Genomic DNA, 15,792 nt, shown 5'->3' with positions numbered 1-15,792 from the left:
GTTTGTGTTCTGATTCAGATCTGAATTCTGAGTTCACAAAAGATTTCATGGCTTGTGTATTTTTTTTTTTTTTTAGAGAACTGATTAAATTGAGGACTACACCAACTTTCAATACATAGCTAACCTTTCACATTCATACAAGAGTATATAAGCAAACCTATACGATAACCTGTGACATTTTTATTTACTGAAAATATATGTTTCGCGTATGATGAAATATTACTGCCACTAAGGGTTGCATCCAATCTTTAAATTGGAAACCTTTTCCCACTTAATCGTATTCCTTGCCGGAGATAGTCAAAAACGTGAACGCTAAAACAGGTTCTTCGTATTATACTCGTAAGCTTGTCACACAGCAACGAAAGTACACGACTGAGGCAAGCTACAATGGGGTAGCACTTCAATATGCCAGGCGCTGATAAACCTTCAGACAATGGTTTCTGTATCTCCTTCGTTCGTTTATTATCTTGCTTCGCTTTTTTTCGCTACGCCAGTGTATACTCAGATAGAACTACTTCACTCATATCGCATTAATATGTAACCCATGTTTACGTAAAACTGTCAATGCTACGCTTTTTAAGAATTTGGGTTAATTATAGCCTAGTTTAGCTATGCCTCACACCGTGATGTACAGCAAAAAAAGTTACCTATCCAAATATTTCCTTAAAAAATTGCAGAAAATCGATTGCAGAGATTTTTCAGATACTTTTCAAACCGGCGACTATCAATATGTGAGCACCTTCCCGTTTTAGTCGTCTCTCCTAAAACAATAGAAATCAATGATGGATTTCTTGCCAGATACTTAATAGGAAATGTATTGAACATTTGAAATATATATATATCTATCTATCTATCTATAGATGTATAATATTGCGTTTTAGAGAATCACATTTGATTAAGACTACTAAGAGTAAGCACGAATGAATAGTTATTTTCACTCTATACTCTTGCACTCTAGAAACTTATGTATTTGAATGAGATTTTTTAAAACTACAAAAAATTTGGAGATAACACACCATAAGATGTTGGTTGCGGGGGAACGGTACGAATCTGCTTGCTTGGACATCCTATGGTAAAACGCGTTCCATCTGTGCTCGTTATCTTTGCCTGCATATTGCTGAAGCAGGAAGGCAGCGATTCCACGTTTCAGCGAACCCTATGATGTCATCTTTCTCTCCAGCTTTTCGTTGGGTCGACGAGTCGTCAAAGGCTATTGCCACCCAAGAGTTTGTTATACATGTGTATAGCCAACGTCAGCTGTTGACATGATCCGACCACCTGGGCAAGCCGTGTCCGACGAATCATTATGTGTTTGCTGTTTTCCATGCTTCACCCCCTACCGAAGTTCACTTCTAAAGCACGAGGGAACGCAAATGGATAACAGGAAGAGTTTCAAGAAGATCCAAAGCTCCGTTTGCTATTCGTCGTTTGCTGTAGGCTGCTCTCACCAGCCCTCTCGACTACCACCGCCTTCACTGCAGTAGCAATATGATCGTTCGGCCCCAAAGCCGAGAAACTGACACCATAACCCAACTCCGCTGTCCCCTAGGGGTCCGCCGACGAAACTAGCGATGGCCTTGCAGGGCAGCACAACAGGCGGAAGATACGCGCTTTTACACGGACGCAGACACAGTGCACACTTTGACGGTACACGGGCATCAAGTGGTGTCATAAGCCATCACGAACCATCGTAACTGAGCTGATGATAGTGAATTATGAACGACTACAAGAAAGATGCACTACAAAACAGCGTCCTATACTACGATGTGAGGCCGTCAGCTGTCTATCGGTGGCAGGAGCAGCAGTTGCGCGATACAGTCAAATTGATTGTACTCCATTTTCGCGATGGGTACAAGAAGCTTTTGTATTCTCGAGTACCTGTTATTCCCTTTCATCAGCGATCTGTCGTTTAGCGTCACCAGAGTAGCATCGAGGGTAAAGTTAACGAGTCTCTTCCTTGTACTTCAAAAACTTTTTTCGCTTCAGCCTATAGTTCTACCTTGCCTGACAAGTGCGTCGATGACGAAAACTAATGCCGTCACCCATAAGGGATCGAATAAGATAAACAATGCTAGTTGAATTTAGGAAAATCGGGCGTTGTGTTTTTGAGTTTAACAAAACCATTGACTTCTTTCTATTTATGTATAAACAATGCTTATTCCGAGACATACATAAACATGCAGGCCTGTTAGGATTACGCGTGAGTGCATTCTTTCTGCGCTTCGACAGAAACGCACAACGAGGCTTCGTAGACCGCTTCATTATCGCCTGGCCAAGCAAGCAAGCAAGTAAGCATGAACTACACGGTAGACTCGTTCGTCTAACTTAAAAAACGAGAAAGAGCGCGGGAGAAAGGGTGACGATGGTGGGAGAAAGCTTCTTAACATCAGCCAACATTCCCAGTTTCGGCCCAGGCGGCACCTGCAGCGTAAAATAAATTCGTGTGATAGCGAAACGTCGACGATGAAAGACATAATGCGAGTGTATAACTGCGAACATTTGAATACGACGGCTTTGACGCAAAGCCTATTCCAACATACTATATGTAGAACAACTAAGTACCGTCTGAACCACTACGTTCTCCGTCATTTTATTCAAATAACTTTTCAAAAATATCACCCGCAATCACTTGAATTGAAATTTTATTTTCTATGTAATCCTAAATGGTGGTTAAAAAAGCGTATTACTTCAAAATGTTCCACAGTTCATTACAGTCTTTCATAGCTTTCGGGCTATATTCAATTTACGCTGAAGTACAACCTATTATAATAGTCTATAGTATAATAGTCTAATAATACCCAAGTCTTATTCAGGCTATTGAACTGACAATTTCAGTCCTACTAGATGATTTGATTGATACGATCAAATTAAAACGATTTGGACCATTGATGAACAGGACTAGGCAGTCTTGAGAACCAACTCCCCTTCGAATCTGCAGTATTTGCCCGCTAATAATAAGGGTCTCTGTAATGGATTGAACAGGGCATAGCCCTCGGCCAATGAGATAAACCAGCAATCACGTAGAAATACGAATAGAATTATTATCCTATTATGGTATCAGTCGGCAACTACGAAAATAGGTTACAAATGACAGCTTTTTTTTTAAGCTAGATTTTTGGTAATACGAAGTAAATGCTCGGAACATAATCAAATTATAGCCCAAACAATACCAGAAATGCAATTTTTTGGTAAAATTAAATTCTAGGCTAATAGCATTTTCTTTCATGCATTGTCTACCCTTATACTGCTAGGCTCCTGTATTCGCTTGTCGGTTCGTTTTAAAAAGCTCCGCTCTTGATTTTCCCGGCAGGTTGAATCGTCTGTTGAAGGGTGTACCTTGTTTCCCCGGCAGATGATAACAGTAGCTCGAGCAAACTTTTCGATCGACTTTCGAACAAAAAAGATCACTTGGTTTCGAATGTGTTTCTATAAATCAGAGATGTAGATAGAAAATTGTATGATAAATATTTAAGTTTTGCGATTTTTTTTTTGCTTATAGGAAAAATTGTACTTATTTTTTGGAAGGTTTGGATTTGGAAGTTGAGAAGCTTCAGTATTGGGTTAGCAAAAAAGCTCAAATGGCAAAAAACGTGTAAAGGGATAGTAACAATTGAACTATAATCAGAGTGTAGATTAGGCCTCCCGTATTAACTAGGCCAATGAGCTAGAGTCGCAGATTGGTTTCATGCGGTTAACGTAAGATTTCTTCCGATAATAGTGCTCTGAATTCTAGGTTAGCCAGACACGTTGCTGTTTCCCTTCTGGGGAGATTTCGAATCTAGACTACAGCGGAATAACGGATACATTATCATGGTGGAAAAGTGTAACTTAAATACAAGAATGGGCGAACTACGAATTAACAGAAAAGTATAATAAAGGGGGTAAGACATTTAACGGACAACGTCATTGAAAAATTACAGCCGGTAAACTGAGACTATAGTCTACACTAGAGTTGCAATTTAAACCTGCTTAGGTAGGGGGTGAGGTGTCTGCGTGATAGCCTACAGGGTAACGTGTTCACCTATTGATATGAGGGACATGTTGTGGTCTGGCTTCGAACCCGGGCACAGTCAGACTCCGTTCAGTGGTGGGAGCCGGTCGTCTGATGGAATCCGGCAATACCGGACGTCAAACTCGAAACAGAGGTACAACGAGCTTTCTTTCTAGCACAAACAAGACTAATCGGCTAACTGGAGTAGCTCTCCAGTCTATTCTTCAAAGATGCTATGTTAGGTTAAATACGACATGAATTAACTAGATATTGAAAGTTACAGTGAAACAAGGGGTGACGAAACTACCAAGATGATTCGAATTGTCCATAAGGCTAGCCTTAACCCAGTCGAGTAACTTTTATAGAATCCATATAGCCAGCCAAACAGCAGTTACACTGTAGACCGATCCACAAAAAGTAGTTTGCAACTCTTAAAGTATGGTGTAAATCAAGGACCCTCAAGTCACCTAAAGATATTCCAGGGTCCATACTTCTGTGATAAATCTTCTGTGACCTGGCGGATAAGAAGTCTAGATATTACTTAACCATTCCGATGAAAAATACGACCATATCATAATAAATTAAGGAATTCAAAATGACTTTTGCGAGTGAACGTGCCGGCTTAAGATCTGGCGCTACTGGGCTATGTAAGCGCCTATTAAGTTAACTTCGATGTTAAATGTTGCTTTTACCGAGATCAAGTTCGCTTTTACGGTCAGCACTTAGTTTATCTTTCCCATGTTACATCGTTATCTTATTTATCGTTATCGTCGTGTTATTTGTCAGAGATCATCAAGTGCACTCTTTTATTGGGACGTGCAATAACTTTCAGATCATTAAAAATTTCACCGCTGCTATGGTGTCCACATAAACAATCACTCTACAGTTTACGAACCGATTCAGCGTCTCGCAATATTTCATAACAGATCGATTTACAGGCTTCTTGCAACTGCAATCCTTTGAATTCTATAATATTTTGTACCATAATTTTGAATTTGGATCACGTCGAAGGTATTTAGCTGGTTGTTATTCTCAGCACTTCTATGGATGCTATAGGACTTCTCGATTGGAAAGTATTTTGATTTCTGTTGACGTTTGTGAGGCTTCAATAGGAGAGACATATACGAACTTCAAGGTTATTTATTATGAAGACAGCGACCTCTATGCAGTGTACGCCTAGGCATTAAAGTCTGTCCAATTTCTCTTTGCGTTTCTCGATCGTAGCAGGACTGACAGTGCGCGAATACGTCCCCCAGACGTTTTCATTGAAATTCTCGTATGATTGCTTATACACTTTTGTGAAGTAGTTATATGTTCCGTGCACGACGTGAATCTTTGAGTCAATTTATACGAAGTGCTGAAGCTTACTTTTTGTTTTACCGTGTGGACGAGAACCTTTCTTCTGACGACCGAAGCAAAACGGAACCTCTTGTCTAGCATTCTTTTTGGCGAAAAGCAAAACGGAAAATTGTTGTTTAATTACTATTACATTATATATATATATATATATATATATATATATATATATATATATATATATTAACAGGCAATGTTTTGGAATATTACTTATTCTATTGTAGGTTAGTCAGCAAGCGGCGTGTTGAGCGATGGCGTCAAATGAGAGGTGAGCAGCAGATTTTGACAGGGCAGTACAAGCGTTCAAGCGCTACATAACGAATCCATCCCGTTTGTAATTTTTGGCGATTTACTATCGCTTCTGTCTTTGAACGATGAGCTGTTGCAGTGGAAACTTTATAGAGTGGATTTTTATAATGTCGCACTTCCCACGTCATGCGCAAAAAGCTATTCCCGCATCGACCCGACTATCAGTTCGCACTAGAACTCCAAAATTCCCTTTGTACAAGAGTGCAACTTGCTTAAATTTTGAGCAGAAAATTTAACTCTCAACGGTAACAACGTACTGAATCGGGCCTACATTCATAGAAGAAATAATGATTACAGATACTGTGTGCTGTCCCATAGGAAAAACGAAGAAGATAGATTTCAGTTATTATATTCGTAGAAAGTAAACAAATCGAGCTCATCCAATTAGTCTGTGAACAAAAATATATTTCTGAATCCCTTTGCTTTTTTTTTTGCACAAGTGGCCGTTCTGCTTCAAGCTTTTGACACCAAGAGATTAACAGCCACTCTCCAGTGGATACAAAGCTCATTTGTTCAAATTGATTTTTGCAAAAGCAAGCACTTCTATTACCGCAAACCAAAGTTTAAATTTGACAAAAGTATACAGGCTCAAGTGAGCTTTGGGGAGGAACTTGTTTGGTGAAATCTCCGCCAATCTTGCTTAGATTTGGCATGAATGTAAAAATAAGCAGCTAGAATCGTTTAGTGAGTTCCCGACGTAGAAGCGGCCATGTTGTCGATCCTGCGTCAGAAGTACGCGAACAAGATTTGTGCGAATCTAGAAGTGACTTACGGGGGTATCCGCGAGCATTCGAAAACTTTTAAAAATTTTTTTGATTTAAGTCAAGCCCTGGAAGCTCGGCCGCCACTAAAAAAACTGGGGAATGGCTGACTGTCAGCGACACCAGGGGTTCGATGAAGCAAGTAAATGGATGGTAGTACCATAAGCCCGACTGACGCCAGCTGCGATATAAGGAAGGGAAGATAGAAGATGACTTGAGGTTGAAACACATGAATGCTTGTTAGCAAATCCTGCGGGAGAAACGGTCATGGTCATATCTTAACATGTCAGAGCATAGAGACGACAAGCTGACTAGTCGAGTAACAAAAATTGAAGGGCGCGAACCCACCCAAGAAGAAAAGAATAGATGGGTCGAAGTTAAACGCTGAGATGCGCCTCTTAATTGTCGCTCGACCACCTGAATATTGTAAATAAAATATATTAATGCGCTGCCAAATAAAAAGCAAGATATGCTGTCATGTGAGGCTTGCCCACAGATAAAATTGTTGATAATTTGAATGCAGGAAAACCGGCTTATATGTCTGTGTAATATAAGTAGAATGAGTTAGCTATGTACAACCGTATGATACCGAGTATCACTATATTCAACTATAAGATATTGCGGCAGGAGAGATTTTTACAGAAATTTTCATATATAACACCTACGCACACACTTGTCTCGTATTTTGAACGAAAATTCTGCTAACGCTGCCAGTCAACAAAAAAATGGCCAATTCTGATGAAGTACACCTGTTACTTCCTAAGTGGCAACTCAGTTCAAAACATTAAGTTGCAAAGAAAGTTATACGACCTGATTTGCCAAGCCCTGACATTGTTTTTCCGTTTAGTTAGTGTAGTTCTTTTTCCGTATCGATTGTCCTCTCTACATTTATTTGTTGTGGCACAGAAGCGTAAAATCACTACAAATACTATCTACAACTTTCCAAACTTAACTAGTTAGAGAATTAAATTAAGGAAGATTTAAACAAAAGTCATGCGATACAAAGCAAATGCAATTGAACAATTACTCCGTTAAAAATAAGTCAGCGTTATTACGGAAGTAGTTGTCATATGGGAAAAGCAAATAACCATTGTCAGCGAGGTTCCCGCTTGGCATTGTAGGGGTACGACAAATGTAAATCGGTAAAGTTCTATTCTGTGAAAGTATTTCAGACGCACCACCACTCTATTATAAGATATACAGAGACTTATATAATTATTAATAACAAAATGGATAACAAATAACAAAAAGACTCTTTTAAACGAGCACTCGCTAAAAGACATTCTGTGAAACAATATAGGACGTGTCAGTCACTTTAAATATGTAGGTTGTTGGTCTCAATTATAATCTCATTAACTAGCGCGTTATCGATCTAATTCAGAGATCAAAGATCTGTAACGCGTTGAACTTCAGATCATTATGGGAAAAATTGTCGACAAAACGCTTGGCGGCAACTTCACAATTGAAGAGGGTTTACTTTTGTGCGTTTTTAGTTAGCATGAGTAAGGCTTTTTAAGGCTGGATAAAGCGTAAGATCTTCGTAGTTTTATTGCACATGTTAATATTCATGGTCGTCACAGATAAATAAATAAACGGTATTCCAGCAGCTAAACGCATAGATATTAATAGATGTGTAACCTTTATTTATCGGCATTGCGTATTCTGTATGGGGTGTATATATAAATATGGAATTGTACGTTATAGGGTAGATCATCCCAAATAGTTGGTTGCCTATTAATAATCACCGTGTACCTATTACTGAGGAGACATAAACCTAGATTACTGCAATAATACGCTAAGGTAAAAATTATTTCATACTATCATTTCCATATTTGCACAAGCTTCAGTACAAATACAGAGATCATCACGGTGCTCAATAGTGACAGGCAAATAGACTTAGGACATATTTACCGAACGGTAATACTAGAAGCAGCTTACCGACCGTTTCTAAACGTTATCTCTACGCGAGTCCATTAGGTGTAGCTACTTCTACCACAGTGGAATCCTGTTCAATTTCGTCGTGCTGTGGGCAGAAGCAGGCCACGTAGCTGGATAACCGGTTGGGGCTGAAGAGGAACCCATCTAAAAAGGCGTAGTAAAATCGACCTACTCCTGCCTCGTTTTAAAGTTGTGCTGAAAACGCGAACAGAATATGTTGTGCGTCGCCATTGGCTAATAATTGAGGTTTGTTGATCCACGGTCCGCAGAGAGCAGGGTAAAAAGCCTATAATAGGGTTATATTGATGAGCTTACGAGAGTCTTGGCAAGAAGACGGCATAGCGAATGTATTTCTACGATACGGAGAAATCAGCTGTTAACCCTTAGATGACCAACAGATAAACCAACGGACTGTAGAGTATCAAAATACATCTCGCTTCCCGTACACTGCATTTGGCACTTTTTCGCTAGAATGCATACCTTCCGAACACAAGTAACCGAGCGACTTTTAAAAAGCCACTGAAGACCTCTTGTCCCCCTGGTGAGAAGGTATCGACTGTCACTGAAGACCGACACGTGAGCCGCACCTCTAGTAGTGGTCACATATGGCATAGAACGCCGGCATCTGTCCACAGTAATACGATTTGTAGGAAGTTCTCTTATCGTATATGGCTACATAAAAACTATAGAAACGCCACATATGGGAACAACGGTTGAGACTTATGCTGATTTATGAATGTCTAATTATTTTTATGAAGCGGTGCTCGTAACAGCTTTGCATTTGTGTTTATGCGCTAGTTCTATATATACTATTACAGAAAGGTGAATGAGATTCGATTAATATACATGCCGTTAAAGATTTGAAATATTATAGCTTTTCGTCTACCCTAAATCCACAAAATGTTCGAGGTATACAATAAGGATGCTTTCTTTGAAGAACGTAAAGAAGAAAACACTAAGGAAAAATGCTTCATTTAAGGAACGAATGTTTTCGGGTTTTTTTTTTTTTTACTGTAGGAACAACCAGATTGTTCGAGACTAATTTTCTGTTTGCTGGCATATACCTTAGCAATGAGCCCATTTTCATATGTCCAATATCAGCAGAATGGATGAAGATCTAAGAAATACATTTCGTTAAATATCTACTTTGAATTTTGATAACTACGTCATCATAGGCCAAATTCGTTGTAGTTAATTCACCTTAATTTGAAAACTACGTATATTTCAAGTATCATCGGAACGTCTATTTTAAGCCACTTCAAACTTCCCTGTTTGTTGGTGTGGCAGAAATTACGCATTTTGTATTGATAACGCTGTGAAGAGTGTCTAAAAATGATTGAATATTCTGAAAAAAAAATTAGGCTTGTTATTTAATAAGCGTTCTTCGTAGGCGTTTATATCGTAGATGATCATTGTTTGAAAAAAAATGCTGTATGCGTTTGCTTTCGTTGAAGCTTCTTATTACTATTGTTTTTTTGACGTATATTTAAATTTGGGCGGTGCCAAACAATAGGCTGGTTCTATATTTCATAGCTAGCCCTTTTAGAGCAAGATGTGTAAAACATTTAATAGCCCCGTAATCATCTACTTTGATGAATGGCTCGTCTACCATTGCAAGTCCCAGATATAATACTCCAACATGTATCTGGGGCAAAGCATAAACCAGGAATTGTTGCGTCGAATTAATTATCATCATATGTCCTGCGTTTTTTTTTTTTTATTAGCAGAATAAGTGGCAACTTTATTTTAAAGGAATTCTGTGGTATCTTTATCAAATACTTTCCCAAATATAAGACACTTGATCAAAAACTTATTTCCGTTTGTAGCCGATTGTATGCCTTCCTTAACAGCTTTACGGTTAGATGAAAAACGAAGAAGAGAAACATGCAAGACACATTAGATCATAATGAAGACTTTCATTGAGACACTAAGTAGTCAAAATTTTTAGCCGATCTCTGGCTAAAAATTAAATTAAAAACAAGCTTCAATTTCCAACATCATACAATTCATTTCGTGCAAGCTCCCGATGGTCCTGGAGCTTTCGTAAAGGACAAAAAATAAATTAAAATAACTAATTAGTGAGACAGAATACTTGAAAAGCAATTTTACAATACAATTTTAAGTTTTTTTTCTAAATTAATTCCAGAAGTGATCCGTGTTAAGACGGGAGAGTACTATTTTAGCTTGACACGTAGAATATTATGACACTTTGGTGGTCGAAGCAATATTGACGGATTGACTAGATAGCTTTAAGTTATCTTAAATAATCGAAATTGTCCCAGTGTCTTTGTTCAGACTTAATATATATATATATTAATGGATTTTAAGGATAAGTGGAACTTCTACGAAAAATCGCTATATATTACAATTTTAAAGGTCCCATAAAAATTTGTGCTATTTATGCTCAAGGTGCGTTATCGCAATAAACAGCCCAAAGATGGCTCTGGAGGCACATTGTGGAGATTTGACTGTAGAAGATGTTCCTCCACCAGTTACGAGAAAAGCTGATAAAATTATTGCAGAAGTTCAACAAGATTGACATGTTAAGTAGTTATTACATCGACGAGTAACTAGTCATCCATTAACAAACAGTTTTAAGCCATTAGAAAGGACCCAGCTGAGAAAGAAGTGCCATGCAAACTGTCGTAGAACAACTTGTAGTTCTCTCTGCGAAGCTCTACAGAAACGTATCGAATCCCTTCTAAAGCGGTTGATCATAGGTAATAAAGTACAAAGAACATCATGACCAAAGCAAGAAATAAATCCCGGGACGGCAAAGCAGGTGATGATATATATTTCGCGCGATTATTGCCGCTTAGCAAAACGATTGATTCGGATTTCTCTTGCCAATGGCTAACAAGATTACTACAATCCATTGAAACAATCGACCGAAAATAGTCAACAACAGGAACATCGTCTCCCGCCTTGGCAGACCACATACATCCACCCTACAGCCCGGATCTTCCACTATTAGGCACCGGTTTCCTTCATGTAGTGCAGCTCCAATAGAGAAATGTGAAGATCACTTGTGAAGACCTTTCACCCAGGCACCACAGAAATTCTACAGTGACAGAATTATTATGTTACCAGAAAACTGAAAAAAGAAAGTCATCGATCCGAACGACGCATAATTAGGTCACTAGTACTATTTTGAAATATAGAAAATAATTATTTCGATTTCGGCTTAGAAACCGACAACGCTTTTTTGGCCGGCCATAATTAGTAAAATTAACGGGGTAAAACAATGCAAAAATCAAAATGTTTTCCACGTCGTAGTTTATTGTTTTACCTAGAAAAAATCTTACTCAACTTCATAAATAATTTGCTTTCTCGAAATTGTTTGAACGAACTCACGAGTAAAGAATATGAGCTATTCGCGCATGATACAGTGCCTGATAGCATTCACAGACTTCAGAATTCACAGGCAACAAACGTTTAGCCTAAAATGCTATCACGTAGTGACTAACGTAGTGGTTGACGCGATTACGTGCTAAACTTGTTCGAATCTGGGCGTAGACACGCTTCTCTTCGTACTGGAAGCAAACTGTCTGATGTAATCCCAAACAATTTAAGTACCGCACCTAAATTCGTCAAATAGCGCAGGCTATGAAAATTAAACTAGGACAAGATTTTCACCTTGCCAGCTGCTCTAAATGTTGGCGCTGCATTTCCTTGCATTTGATTCAAGGTAACCCGTATAAAACTTCATCGTGTTACGAAAAAATTTATCGCACATGAGCGCTAACTAGGCTTAGGTTTATTAGAAGACTTCCAAGCGTAGAGCAGCGTTTTGGCAATAGACTAACCGCAAAAACTGTTATCAACCTTCCTAATAATCACTGTGTTTAGAAAGACACACTAGTCTTCTTATTCGGAACTTCAAAAAATCTTATATAGCATCTGCATAGTTAAATCAGTTTTCACGGAAAACACGAATACTAGACATGGTGTACGAGATGTGTCGCGTTTCGTACTCGAAGCTAACCGCCTGACAGAACGTTTAACCGCCGTACCGAACGTAAAGCTCGAAACGCAGAGAAATCGTGTACTACCACGGCAGAGCGCCAACGCCAAACTCGTATGATCAAACTCACATCGTTGGCTTTTTAAACTATGGGCCATCCTTTATGTTCTCCATAGTCTAGCTAAGGGGTCATATTGTCACTTACACATAAGTACAAAAATTGGGAAATAATTTTCGACGATAACAAAGCGACGGTAGCGGTATAAATGCATTATTTGAATAGATTAATGCGGTGCATTAGATTTTGCAAAGATTATATCGTCGATATATAGCTAAAAATTCTTCAAAATATGTTCTCCATTCTTTTTGAAAAATTAGTACCTCTTATAATAGAGCCCATGAAGTGCTATATTTATAACAGACGTCGTATTGAAGTAGAATGTAAAGACATAATTTAGTTATATTCAGATTTAAATAGCAATTTTGTTTGGCCGGTTTTCCCATAACAGTTAGAAGGACAGCACAATATCTGACGCTCTATTATGCACTGTACTGTGCAAATTATAGTTTTTTTATTTTTATTTTTCTAGTGTCTTGGCCGTTTCTGAATTTGTAGGCTTCGCAACGGTTATAAGGCGACGGAAGCCCATGTACGGCCACGGCGGCGACCAGTAAAGCAGCTTCTTCCCATAATGACAGCACAAGTATCACACCTTCGGATCTATATCTTTGTGAATCTTTTGCGCCGCTCGTATCTATGCCATCTGATTGGGTCGATGGCAACGAGGTCTGAGTTGAAAAACGAATGAATGTAAAGCGTAATAGTACGATAATACCGCCATGCAGAAAAACAGACGTCGTTGGAAGGAAGCGATCCATTGAACGTTGGGTACGATCGGCGAAAGCCACGGAAACGTGGGGTAGGCTAGTTTAGGCAAATACAACGTCCATAGCACAAAACTAGTAGCTATGATCCGCAGGGAGTTAGCTAATGCTACCACTATTAATGGAAACTTAGCAGAAGTTTCTATAGAAGGAAGATTTAAGTGAAAATGACATGTATGGGTTGGGTGAGTTAGCACGACGACGAGAAACAGCACCCAAATGTGTCGTACTGTCCAATTCGCCGTTATATATGACGCGACCGATAAGAGAAATCGAGTTATATACGCGCAGAATGCTATTTGACTGGCTGGTAAGGACGATATTAAACGCAATAGAATGGTCCGGTCAGGCCAGTCATTACAAGCTTTATGTTTATAGTCTACGATTATGTACAAGAAATCCGACACAAAGAAGATCCGACTTATTTCGTTTAAACCTTTAACCTTGCTATACGGCTGTCGAGTCGGTGTTTCGTGACATTAATATAAATTAAATACGGTGCTCAACCACTGCTCCTTTGAAAATTATGAGGCACATCATTCTATCCTGATAGGGTCTCTGAACTAGAACTAGACTTAGCTTCGTTTCAGATAGTGTCCTAATGGAATTGTTGAAGAGTATGACCAAGAAAATATAGCATTTTCTTTAGAGACAAGCAAAAAAAATCTCGAATTTTTTTGTTAAGAAGCAGACATTAAGTGCCGGATAACACCGATTTGCCATTGTTGAAAAAGTCTTCATCATCACAAGTTCTACACTGCACGAGTGATTGAATACGACTAATAGTATTCGCAGAATAGACTTCGTATTAGTTATCATTTGCTTTCGTTTTAAGTCAGTCAAGTTCGTTAAAAGACAGCATATTTCTCGGATCGCAGACCGAGAAGCGCTATTCTTTTATCGGGTATCTTTTAATAAATCAGGGTTGCCAGAACATTTTTTCTATTTCACCGGACCAATCGATCTCTATCGCTATATTATTCCAATCCAGAGAGTTTCTTCTGTATCTCTAGTTGCAAAACCAGATTAAAAGTATTCGCAACGTGTGTTCGTAGAGAGGCGACTATTCGTCCAACATATCTTATCGTCTTATCCATTTAGACCACGTTCCTAACCCACAGACTCCTTTTTTTAGATCTTCGGCTTCGTTACCAAGATATTTTTCGCAGATCGCAACGCTTATGAACGCCACGGGCTTATGATGCCATTGCTATTGGATCATATTATCACATGAACAAACTTGTACGCAGTTGATAATAATTTTATTAGCAGGGCTATTAAATGTGACTGGACCTAGAAAAATTATACTACAAAGTCGTAAAATGATCGATGAAGTTGAAACTTCAGACGTGCGTGCTAAATTAACCCATACTTACTACTCGTACCACAGCTTGTACACCCTGGCGATTTGCAATGTGAACAGCATATACTCAAAACTCCAGTGAAAAAAACTCGGCGCGACAGAGGACGATGTTGAGTTAACTTTGGAAAAGGCAATATCCGCATGGAGCTATACGCACACAATAACAATAGCTATATCTGTAGCACATGTAAATCACGGCCAAGCACTTTACCGCCAAAAGGACGCGTTTACGTATATCAAACGGTAGAACTAGCGTTTCTGTCAGCAGGCAGAAAGCGAGGGGTGAACTGATTGGCTTTGTCGATAGTTGGCTTCCCAGTTTGCATATGAATTGCGTCAGTGTCACAGGCGGCGATAAAGCCAGGTGTTGCGGGGGAGAAGCCGATATACGAGGCACCCACAGGAACCCTGGGATTGATGGTGAGAGTGTGGGAGCAAAAATAGAAATGATTTTAACTTGAATACATTGAACACATGGTATTACAAAGAAGTACGTCGTGCTGAAGCAAGCGCATATTGTAACATGTAAACAATCCCTTTTGGTACGTGTTTTTAGAAGCAGTACTCGATTAAAGAGGTCCACTTCATGCATGAAGAATCAGCAAGCTATCCATTGTACTAAAGCTAACCGTTATACGCTTGCCAAAAACTGTTACCTTATAGAATTAATATGTTAATTCCACAAAAAGCAACATTTGTATGTGAGCTAACGATCAACGAGCATATATAATCGATGTGCGACAAAGTATACACGGTAATGAGTTAGTCATACCTTCTCCACAAATCCATCAGATCCACGAAATCTCTATCCAAGGAAGCAAAGCAGCCGAGCACTTTGGTCATTGAAGCTAAAACAATGCTACTATATCAACCCAAATCGCCTCATAAGATAATAACTTTCCACAATTAAAAATTACTCTTTTCCTTACCACTTTGAAACCGATCTCTGCTGCCAGCCCTTGAAAATGTAATCCAACTCGAATATCAAAAAGCTATATTTGATGAGATTAAGCCAGCCGTACCATTCAAAGCTTCTCTTCGATTAATTAGCATAGAAATTTTCCATCAATCTAATTATCCTAAACGCGTTAGGCAGTATAGAAGTTCTCACTTCTGCGATAAACCAATCTTTATGCCGTTAGGTTATGATCAAAGGTTTTTTTGTCGCACTGACCAACACCTAAGCCTAGCTTAGAAACAGATTTTGGATAGAGGTAGTACGTAA

At 38.9% G+C, this 15,792-nt stretch overlaps 1 protein-coding gene and 2 long non-coding RNA genes across 3 annotated transcripts in view; 1 reads left to right on the top strand and 2 right to left on the bottom strand.

Annotated features, from left to right (window-relative positions):
* The window catches only part of LOC147757782 (uncharacterized), a 28,773-nt gene extending 13,137 nt beyond the window's left edge, over window positions 1–15,636 (bottom strand). Inside the window, exons 1-3 of the long non-coding RNA XR_015322224.1 lie at window positions 15,340–15,636; window positions 14,581–14,975; window positions 1,017–3,426 (exon numbers count right to left, since the gene is read on the bottom strand). This is a non-coding gene — a long non-coding RNA (uncharacterized LOC147757782). The remainder of the gene's footprint in view (window positions 1–1,016; window positions 3,427–14,580; window positions 14,976–15,339) is intronic.
* Window positions 1–15,792, bottom strand: part of LOC111245672 (histamine H1 receptor-like) — a 156,417-nt gene that overhangs the window by 122,387 nt on the left and 18,238 nt on the right. The window lies entirely within an intron of this gene.
* The window catches only part of LOC147757781 (uncharacterized), a 44,604-nt gene that overhangs the window by 26,442 nt on the left and 2,370 nt on the right, over window positions 1–15,792 (top strand). The gene's annotated exons all lie outside the window — the stretch shown is intronic.

Source organism: Varroa destructor, unplaced genomic scaffold, assembly GCF_002443255.2.
Source record: "Varroa destructor unplaced genomic scaffold, Vdes_3.0 BEIS01000002.1, whole genome shotgun sequence".
Lineage (NCBI taxonomy): Eukaryota > Metazoa > Arthropoda > Arachnida > Mesostigmata > Varroidae > Varroa > Varroa destructor.
This window is presented reverse-complemented; position numbering and strand designations above follow the sequence as displayed.